The 12,062-nt window shown below is 40.4% G+C and overlaps 1 long non-coding RNA gene across 1 annotated transcript; it reads right to left on the reverse strand.

Moving 5' to 3' along the window:
• Nucleotides 1-301: 301 nt before the first annotated feature.
• LOC142492077 (uncharacterized) lies at nucleotides 302-5,840 on the reverse strand. Its single transcript, XR_012800718.1, has 3 exons — nucleotides 5,712-5,840; nucleotides 2,876-3,091; nucleotides 302-519 (listed from the first exon to the last, which is right to left on the reverse strand). It is a non-coding gene; the product is annotated as an uncharacterized LOC142492077 (long non-coding RNA).
• Between the last annotated feature and the right edge of the window lie 6,222 nt (nucleotides 5,841-12,062).

The raw sequence follows: 12,062 nt of genomic DNA on the forward strand, positions 1-12,062 counted from the left end.
CATGCATTTGTCCACACAGCAGATAAGAGAAAGGTGTGCAAAAAATATTCATCTGTTTCCTAAGTGAATGGTATTTGGACAAATGTATTTATCATAACAAAGAATGAATATATGTATGTAGTACTATGAACATATATGTATTTGCTTACATGAAAAAAAAAGTGTTTATGACATTCAGACGTGTCTCAACACCACTGGCTGTTTGCTCAGTGTCAGCTGGTAAATTGACGGGATGCTCCTCCTCCAAACCCTGACGTATGTCTGTTTGTACATTATTGCGGAGTGCCACATTGTGCAAAATGCAACATGCAATGATAATATCAGACACTTTAGCAGGCTTATATTGAAGTGCCCCACCAGTTCTATCGAGTCACCTAAACCTTGTTTTGAGAAGCCCAAATGTCCTCTCTATGACGGATCGCGTAGATATATGGGCAACATTGTACCTCTCCTCTGCTTCACTTTGAGGGTTTGGCACCGGGGTCAACAGCCACGGCCTAATTCCGTATCCAGAGTCACCTATAATCCATGGTGCACACATATGAAACAATTAGTGATAACATTATAACATACAACATTTCCTAGAAAAACAAGAGTTGTTTGTTACCACATCATAATATGTACTCATCCACCAGCCAACCAGGTCCAAAAGAGCCTTCTTCGAAAGCATGGAAGACTGATAAGTTTCTCAGGATAGAGGAATCGTGACTGGAACCAGGGAATTTGGCTACCACATGCATAATCTTCATCGTGGCATCGCATACCACCTGTACATTCAGGGAATGGTAATGCTTACGGTTGCGGTAAGCATGCTCACTCTGACTAGGTGGGATCAAAGCAACATGGGTGCAATCGATTGCACCCAGCACACATGGTATCCTGGCTAAGGTATAAAATCCATTCCTGACTTCCAGCCACTCTGTGTGCTCTGTAGGAAAATGAATATAATTCCTAGCGCGTCTATTGAGTGCACATAGAAACTGGGTAAAGGCCCGCGAGAATGTATTTTCACCCCGCCCACTATGCCCACAGTTGTCTGGAATGACGCGGAAGCAAGATAATGTAATGAGCACAGCATTTTAACAAGCCCAGGGACTGCACGACCTCTGGCTGTCACAAAATCTAAATCTCCCCGTATCTCTTCATAAAGAGCTAAGATTGCTGCTGAACTCAAACGATAGCGACTTACAATCTCCTCCTCACTCATCCCATCTAACAGGGTTCTCTCCCTGTACAAACGAGGATGAGGCACAACTTCTCTCCTCTCTCTTCTCCTCTCATCTCCTTGCCCTCTCCCTCGACCTCTCCCTCTCCCTCTCCTGTCTGCGTGCCTGTCCCTGTCACTGTCCCTGCCACTGTCCCTGTCCCTTCCTTGGCCTATGACATCCTTTCCATCAGCAAGGCTCTCGTGCAATAGAATGTTCCTCCGTCTCCTAAACATTCGCATCATTTTGAGGTCTGTAGCTGTGAATGAGCAGGTAATTGCCCTCCTTTAAATACTTATGTGATGATGTCAGGTGACTTGCTAAAGTGCAACGTGTTACATTAACATATCCAAGTAGTTGACTCCCAACCTGTATCCATTTACTATTACAAGTATTATTTATGTGTGTTCAGCAGCCAATCATGATATTTCACAATGATGTAACGTTAAGCTTTGTACAAGCATTTATTGGAAAGTATTTGTGGAATGTGTAATGCATGAACCACTTCTGAACGCAACACTCAGTCATCTAATTAGGATACAACCATGACATTGACGTTGAAAAACTTCGCTGCAACATGTCTAATTTGCCATGTTATTGTCACATGTTCACATGAAGTAATTATACTGTGCATATGCATACATTTAAGGCATCAGGATAGTTGCTATTGATTCAGTTTCAAACGTGTAACAAAGAGTAACTATTCTAGATGTGTGTATAAGTTAGCATGAAGTGATTGTAATGCATCGTGTACAATGTAAACATGCAATGTGATTAAGTGTCCAATTGCGGACGTCATGAAAAGAGGGAGGTCACAAAGTACATGTACACATGAAAACAAAGAGCTACATTTACGTTTGATCATGCGTTACACATTCAAAGCATTCTGTAATGTATAGCAACATTACTATACGCTGGATGTGTTAGATGTGTGAAATGTGTAACATCATATAATAAATTGAAGCACACTTAAGTAACATGTTGGATATGATGTGAGCTGCTCCTTTAAGCGTTGAGTATAGGATTTTCCCTTGACACATCATAACATGATGAGTAATGTGACACGCAAATCATGATAACATATAAAAGTACAATGTTATGCAAATAATAAACGTAAGGGGTGACACGATGAAGTGAATGACCTCCACACTGTAATGCTAAGCACATTTGTATTATGAGCAATAGAATGTAAACACTACTATAATGTTATACGTCCCCGCTCCATTGACTCCATTGATGTAGAGATGAGGTTTTTTTTCTAAGTGCCGTTCCGGCAACCTTACCGATCGTTCTCCTTTCCAACTTGCCAACTTTAGTTGGCGGGACCAATTGCAGATGAAATCTCCATTTCTGAGTGCCGATCAGCACCGATAAGCTGATCGGGGCTACTTGAATATAGCCGATTTTAAAAAGTGCCGAAAAGTGCCAATAAGGGGCTTATCGCCAGCCGCATGCCGAAAAAATTTTTATCGGGAAAAAAAAATGCCGATTTTGAGCACTTATCGGTGCTTACTGAATCTCAAATCCAATTTTGGTGGAAAAATGCAGAAAAAACCCTTATCGGCGCTTACTGCATGAGTCCCTCTATCACTGCTCATCCAATGAAGGGATTTTAAACTGTTGTAGGGAAAAGGGAGATATAAATAAAATCCAATCAATATGTTTCTTACCTTTGCCGGGATGAAAATTCACCCTCCTCATCCAACTCTTGCCCCACAATGCAATGATCCTCAACAGCATGTTGTGAAGACGTCCATGATCCTCAGTTGCTTGAAGATGAGTCTTTGTGAGTTCTTTCTTCTTTCCTTTCTTTTCTTCTTTTCTTCCTCCTTTTCTTCCTTCTCTTTGTAATCCAATAGGTCCAAGAAATGTTGAGCGAACAGCTCCTTGGGGTCAAATGAGACGTGAAAGGCCTTATATACAGTAAGGCCAGTGATGTCACATTTGACTGACAAATGGTACACCCACAAATCCGATTGATGGATATACCATGTAATGGTTTCCATTTTTTTCATGATATGACCATCTTAAAGGGAGGAAAGCCCCTCCCTGCTTTAATACTGTGTTATTAAAACTAAAAAAAGTTGCATGATCGCCTGCTAGAAGCATGCAGGGAGAGTGACTGATTCTATCTCCCCCTTACTGCGCATGTCTTACAGGCAGGTGCAGCCAGGTACGATTCACACAGCAGGAGTCCCATTCTTAACCAGGGACCCCCGCTGTATTAATCGTGATGGGCCATTATCCCCTGCTAGACAAAGATGTCCCTTATCCCCACTAATTTTTGCATTATCAATAGAGCCTCTAGCTTCAAAAATCAAAGCCAACAAGACATACTGTACTGTACAGGGTAAAGAGATTGGAGATAGAAATGATAACATCTCACTTTTTGCTTGTGATATCATCCTAACATTATCAAAGTCACTGACATCGTTGCCAAACCACCAATTCTCCTGTCTAGCATTTGGGAAAATATCAGGCTATAAAATAAACAGATATTAATTGGAGGCAATAAACCTAACCCTTCACAGACATGAGATCAAACTCTTACAGTTAAATTTCAGTTATGGATGGCGAGATTCCCATCTTAAATATTTGAGCGTTAACATCTCCAGAGCATATCAATTATTTCAACTCCAGTTACCCCCTCCCCCCCTTGTTTGAATTTATCATTAAACAAACTTTTCCAATTTATCTGGCAGGGGAATAAATAACGGGTGGCTATATCAGTTATGTTAACCCCCAGAGCCAGAGGTGGGTTGGGAGTCCCAGACCTAAAAAGATACTATTAGGCAGTGCAATTACACCAGGTGGTAGTGTGGAATGCAGACCCAAGTTTGTATTGTTTGGTTGCAATTGGAACACACTACTCAAAAACCCACTCCCCTCTAGCCCAATTCTGAGCTATAGCGGAAAAAGAGATTAATCAGAAAGATCCTGAGCTAAGCACCATGAAATTTGCTCTCGACATATGGAATAAAACAAGATTGAAATATAAACTGTCCTTTCCCCCTTCCAAGCTCACAACTCTGTTTGACAACTCGAATTTCCCCCAGGGAGAAAAGAGACTCAGAGGAGATATCTTCTGGTCAGATGGTGCTATGCTCCTTGTGTTTTGGGCTTTACATTTCATATTTACATGATTATGATTTTTTTACTACACTACATAGCAAATTGTAACATATTAAATAAGCTACTAAAATGGCAATAACCTTGGCACCCCCTCTCCCCACCTCTCCCAACTTCTCCTATATATTCCACCCCTCTCCCCTTTCCTTCTGAGTTTGGTAACCCATCACTTCCCCTGCCCTATCTTCCCAGCTCTCTCAGGTTACCTTAGTTATAACTATGGGGGCTATGCACTAAGCAGCGCGTTTTTGCGCCCGGTTGGAACATTTTTGCTCGGCCAATAAAAAGTGAAGCCTCGGGGCCATCCCTTAAGGTTGGAGGAACTATGTACTATATAATGGCTTTTAATTAAGTAATAATCCCCTCAGAACAGGGCATTACTGGCCAGTAATGCCCCGTTCTGAGGGGATTATTACTATTATAGGCTAAATGTAGACTTTTTTCATAAATAATAGACACTTTTGTATATTTAAATAGATTTTTTTATTAAAATAAAATGGTAAATACATGAAACCACCTCTATATACGCTTACACTGCAGATATCTATATCACACACTGCCGCCCCTCTGTGTACACACACACACACACAGCAGCACAACACACACAAACTGCTGCCACACACACACACAACAGCACACCACACACAACACAGCACCTCTACACACACACACACAACACCTCTACACACACACACAACAAAGCAGCTCTACACACACAAACTCTGCTGCTACACACAAATGCTACACCCATAAACACTGCTGCTGATACTGACACACACACACACACTGCAGCCATAATAAAAAATGCAGCCACTTACTAAACTTTGCACTCCCCCCCACCTTGACACACAATACAGCACAACACAGCACCTCTACACACAACACAGCACAACACAGCACCTCTACACACACCCCACAACACTGCACCTCTATTCACAACACAGAATCTCTACACACACACACACACAACATACACACAACACTGCACCTATATACACAGAAAATATTGTATTGAGCGCGATGTCTCTCCAAACGACCCCCCTCTCTCAGCTACCCGGTGTCACCCCGCAGGTCCCAATCTCCCGTGATCAGCGGGGCATACTCAACAATACAAAAAACAAAAATAGGAGCGCATGAAAATGAAACCAAAAGAAGCCAGAATTAATACATATATTTTTATCAAGAAAAGTAATTCATCACACAAAAATACATATAATCCAACAATATAAAATTAACCTTGTCTATAATGACACAAATAGATTGCACCAGAGTCCTGGCCACATAGGAATGAGGAATGTAAACACCCAAATGCACAACCCCTAGTTGTAACAGGGAGGGAGAAGTGCTAGGAAAGCAAGATGTTAAAGATAAACAGACCTTAAGCACTAAAATTCTCCTTTGTGCTCCTCGTGGCAGGCAGGGCTCCAACAGCAACTCAAACTGACCGTCGTCACGGTCGTGCATCGCTGCGTAATGACGTCACCAACATGTTTCGTGTCACATGACACTTCATCAGGGCTTGGCCATAGACTCTCAGAGAGGCACTGATATACCTCCCCTGGTTCCTATATTAACCAATAAGGAACCATGTCTTATTGCAGGCTGTCAGCCATCCAATCAACTGCTCACATACAAAATAACATACATAAACAATAACAGTATACCAAATTGCTAATAACGAATATAAAATAATGATAAATACATGACACTTACAAAAATACAACCACACTCAAAATAATAAACTATAATTAATTCAAAATGACACATGAAAATAAAAAAAACACTTAAAATTGAACCAGAACAATGACTCTTAATTAGTCTATTATTACTGATCTGGCAACATACATGAATTTATATGTGAAACATAAAGATTTTCAGAGCTATTTGACTCTAAGCTCCACACAGTTACATTATTTGTCCATACCTTTAAAATATAAAATATATTGCAATTTATACTATAAAAGACAAGAGATAAACAGCATTATCGCAGCTTGTCCTAGTTAACCTATGAGTGTCAGAGTAAACCCTCGCAGGACACCCATAAGAAGGTGCAGATATAAAACACCCCTTAACCAATAAAAAATAAAAATAAAAAGGAGACCATATGGACATTAATCTACATTCATCATACTATGAGTACTTATATAATCCTTTAAAATTAATTATATGTCAGTATCTAATGTGATAGAAGCCTTAGTAGGAGATGTTATAAACTACATACTGTATGTTTATAAATACATTGCAGCCTACTAATTCACTGAACGAGTCAGAGCTAAGCTCGCATGACTCAATAAACCACATATCAAAATCTGTTCCATATTGCTATCAAGTAAATAAATTTCACAAATAACCGTATTAACACAAAGACTGTACAACCAACCTCATTAACCCCCTAGAGTGGTAATAAACTAATCTTATATTACCCTCTGGGGATTTGATGTTATTTTAGAAGTTATTTTGGAAGTTATTTTAGAAAAGGGGCCAAATCTATCTGCTCATTTAACCCACCGGGTGACTTGCTTTCCAGGGTATAAATCCAGAATTGTTCCCTTTGGAGCAGGAAATTCTCCCTATCACCCCTCAAGGGATCTCTGGATACTACTTCAATTCCCCTAAAACGTAGGGTATCCACCTCCCCTTTGTGGTGGGTCAAAAAATGTTGAGCTAGATTATGGATAGTTTTACCCTTTTCTAAATTAAGTTGTGCATTTTTGATCCCATTAATATGCTCACCAATACGCACTTTGAGTGGTCTGATGGTTTTACCTACATAAATTAATGGACATGAACAATTGATGACATATACAACAAACGTAGTTGAACAGTTTATAAAATGATTCACCACATATTCCTTCCCATTGTTGCTATTACAGATCACCTTATCCTTACTCATGTGTTTGCAAACCACACATCTGCCACATGTAAAGTTGCCCATTGGTTACAGTTAGATTTTTGTTATCACTAGTGGCCTTCTTTAGAGCACTAGGTGCCAGCCGATTTTTAATATTTTTGGCTTTTCTGAAGGCCACTTTGGGCCTAGAGGGCAAAGTTTTCTTTAAAATGGGATCCATTTTTAGGATATCCCAGTGTCTTTTGAGAATCCCTCTTATCTTATTTTCCTGTCTGCAAAAGCCTGTAACAAAAATGGGTGTATCACTGAAACCCTTTTTCTTTTTAACCAGTTGTTTAGATTTTGGAATAAGTAATTCTTTCTGGGAGAATCCTCTACTCTTTTTAATAGATTTACTTATACAGTAAGTTCCTCATCATATCCTTTTTCTTTAAATCTAGTAGCAAGACTTAACGTTTGTGTATCAAAATCAGTGATTTGTGAACAATTCCTACGGACACATTTGCCCATAAGGAATATTATCTAACAGAAGATGGAATGGTTGCGGTTTAGGTCCAAGTAGGAATTGACATCTACTGTTTTGAAAAACGTTTTTGTGACAATATTATTATCCTGAATGGTGATTTCCAGGTCTAGGAAGTTAATTTCTCTTTTATTATTTTCCCCACTGAAAGCCAGATTTCTCTCATTATTGTTTATACTTCTAATAAATGAATCTAGGTCATCTTGTGTACCTGACCAAATGATCAAGATGTCATCTATATACCATTGGTAATATTTAAGATATTTTCCATAGGCATCATTGTTCCAAATAACATCTAATTCCCACTTTCCCAAAAACAAACCAGAGTAATTATGAGCGAAACGTGTCCCCATGGCCGTCCCAGTGGTCTGGAGATAGAATTGTCCCTCAAAAGAAAAATAATTATGATGAAGTATAAAATTAACACTATCTATAATAAATTTATGTTGTGCATCGGTTAAAGAATTATCATTGTGCAAAAAATAAGTGATTGCTTCCAAACCTTGGGTGTAACGTATGCAAGTATAGAATGAGGCTACATCTAAGGTGACCTAGATGTAGTGCTCCTCCCAAACGATGTTTTATAAAGAATGTAATACATCCATACTGTGACGTAAAAAAGAGGGTAGTGCTGCAGTAAGGGGTGCCAAAAAATAATCAACATTTTGTGCTAAATTAGCAGTGATGGAATCAATCCCCGACACAATGGGATGGCATGGGGGACTCTCTAATGTCTTATGTATCTTTGGTATGTGATACAAAATGGGAACTCGTGGACATACCTTATACATATAGGAAAATTCTTTACCAGACAGTACCCCTAGATTAAGTGCTTTACTTAGAAAATCTTTGATAATACATTGATATTTCTGTGTGGGATCACCTGCAAGTTTTTCATAGGAGATACTATCATTCAGAAGACGATGTGCCTCTTTTATATAGTCCTCCCTATTTTGCAGGACTGTCCCGCCCCCCTTGTCTGCTTGTCGTATGATAAGGTCACCATTCGAATGTAATTCTTTTAAAGCTCGTCTTTCTTGGTGGCTTAAATTGTCATTAAACATACATGAACGTTTATTCTTACACATTAACTGCAGATCCTTTTCTACAAGTTTACCAAAAGTTCCACATAAGGACCTTTGGATTCATAGGGATAAAATAAACTATTAGGTCTATATGGTGTATGCATAATGGTTTTGGCATCTTCACTTTCCAAATAGAGGCCCAAAAGATCATGCAAAGTGTCTATATCTTGTGATGCTTGTGAGTTCTCACAGTTAGAGTTATTTGTATTATCAATAGCCATGACTCTACTGTTATCTTCCACAAGTTCCAGCATATCACAATAGAATGATGAATCTACATTCATTGCCGTGCCTATTACTCCATCATCTATCAGATCATTATCAATGATGATTGATGGTGTAAAGGTATCACCCATTATCTTGGAGATGGAGATCGCGCTCGTCTGTGATCTTCAGGGAGATTCCTCTGGAAGGTCTCCTCTCCCGCTGCTCCCTCTCCCTCCGGTGATCAGCCGGCCAGATAACAGTCCAAAATGCAAAAAAGAGATGGGAGGTGGAGTGCAGAGAAAGAAAATACCAGGGTGAGATAGGGTCAATTTATTGTAACAACAAAACACAGAATTACTTACAATTGGTAAAACAGCAGCATGTAGATACTCCCACAGGAATCTGGTCTGCACCTATTTGGTTACCCCCGTCCTGACTACGACACACTGCTTCAGTCACACAGGGTCCCTGACCCGGAATCGGAAGTGTAGCGACCGAGTGATAGGCGGGCTCTCTCAGGCCGTGGCAAAGGCTATAGCAATAGCAACAGCAACAGGCACTCGAGACTGACGGGGGGATTTCGACAAATACAGAAAATAGGGAGATTCTACTGTGCTAAAAAATGCACTCCTACCCAGGAGTGCAACATAAAAGTATTTAAACAACCCTCTACGCGTTTCGCGCAGTATAGCGCTTTGTCAGGAGGTATTAGGGTATTTCATATAACATACTTTTAAAATACTTCCCAATGGTGAATGTGACTAAACATGTATAGTATACATATATAAACACTGAACATATTTACACATAAAAATAAATACAATAATACCTAATGTGAACACTACAAATACATGTCTACCTATACTCATACCAATAATCCAATTAATAGTTAAGATTTGATTTTAAATAAATAGCTACCCATATTTGATCCCTGATGTTGCATATTGTATACTTGTACAGTTAGAACTTTTACTAGCATACACCAAATAGATGCAGACCAGATTCCTGTGGGAGTATCTACATGCTGCTGTTTTACCAATTGTAAGTAATTCTGTGTTTTGTTGTTACAATAAATTGACCCTATCTCACCCTGGTATTTTCTTTCTCTGCGCTCCACCTCCCATCTCTTTTTTGCATCACCCATTATCTGTATAGATTCCTGTAGACCTCCACACGATTTATCATATTTTTTAGAGATCTTGGCATAATGTCTTTTTAATGTGATTTTACGTATATGTAGCCCTTTTTCTGAACCCTCCCAAAGGAACTACTGGTCACTGTACAACACCTGTGGCTTCAGGAGATCTGAGCCTCCGCTAGCTGGGAGCCTGGGGTAACACTTATACACTTACTTAGCGCAGCGCCTCCACTTACCCAGGATCCCCGTGATGTGAGATTCCCCTGGGCAAGAAATACATACACACACATGTGATGCAACCAACTTTACTGTAATAATGATAATGCACGGCAACCTTATCACTCTATAATGCAACGTATACACTTATACTCTAACGGTATAACCTTAGTGGCTCGCCCACTCATCAGGAGCAACGTCTCCGTCCCCTCACCGTGTGCCCCACACACCATGTCCATGTATAGTACTATTGGTATAGGCTCAGTTCTTTAACCACTCGCTCAGTGTTCCTAAAGGGTTTACCTAAGGCGGGATCAGCGCCTGATGACCGATGTTGGTGTTGGTGCACTTGATGTTATAGTACATTCCAGTCACGGGTCTCAATGTCCAGCCGTCTGGTCCCAGACGACTCGCCAGCAAGCCTGCTCCTCACGCTTGTCCACTTGTCCCTAGCTGTCTAAACAGTGAAGGGTGATGCTTGCTACCACTATGGGCGTCCCTGCAGCACAGCAACCTTTGGTGACTTAGGGGGAACACTCCTAGGGGCCTATGGAGTAGCCTGTCCTTTGCAGGTGGGTCACTGACCCCCTGCACCCACTCTACCTCTCCCTTCACCTCCCGGATCCCCTCTCATTAACTCAACTTAACACCTGCACCAAACACACTGCACTCCCACTGTACCTGCAGCAAACGCACTGCACTCAACCGGGTACCTGCAGCAAATGTGCTGCACACACACACTGTGCGTACTTGTCAGCGCACACAGCACTGACATCCGTTACACTGACAAGACTACACACTCCACACACTGCTAAGGGCAGGGTCCCTAACCTAGGGGCCGTCTGTGACGGTAACTTTGTGACAGGCTATTAATAATACACATAAAATATACCTGGGTTGAACTGAACGAGGCTTAGATATGATAAAATATCATGTATTCCTTGAAAAAGGTGAACACACATGATTATACAAATAACAGACAAAATATGGACACTTACTTAAGATGGAATTATGAAGCAGTCATAATTCTAGACTGGCAATTCATACAGCAATCTTCAAAATCACCAAGACACGAAAGACAATAGCCATAGGCTGAGCCTGGTTCTTATACAATTATTTCCCAGCAATCTTCAAAATCACCAAGACACGAAAGACAATAGCCCTAGGCTGAGCCTGGTTCTTATACAATTATTTCCCATTGAACACAACCTAAACCCAGCCCCTCTCATAAATCAGTGGTGAGGTTGACAGTTTTCCCCAGAGTAAAACTCCTCCCACCCAAGGACGTTTAAAAACTTATTTTCCTATCAAAATAACGTCATAACTTCAGTTCAGTAATACTTACTGGCACGTGAGACATATTAATACATTCCGGCACGCACGACGCTCCCAATGAGACTAAATATTACCGTGTAATACTAAAATTAAGAGAGATATTAATATCTGTCTCTTAGGACCTGCTAGACATCATGTGTCTGTAATCGTTATTTGCGGCTCGGTCTCCCGGTTACACATATGTAATTTTTAACATGTTCAGCCGAGGACATCTCATGGTATTCTTATAATTAATAAGGTCACTCACCCCTGGCCCCCATAACCCCTGGTCAATAAATCCTTTGAAGCAGGGACTCGTGTATAGAGAACATTTGTCACAGGTGCTAGATTTCACACTCAATGCTCCAGACATGGGCCTAGCTGTCTCTACCAG

This window comes from Ascaphus truei, chromosome 4 (genome assembly GCF_040206685.1).
Source record: "Ascaphus truei isolate aAscTru1 chromosome 4, aAscTru1.hap1, whole genome shotgun sequence".
NCBI lineage: Eukaryota > Metazoa > Chordata > Amphibia > Anura > Ascaphidae > Ascaphus > Ascaphus truei.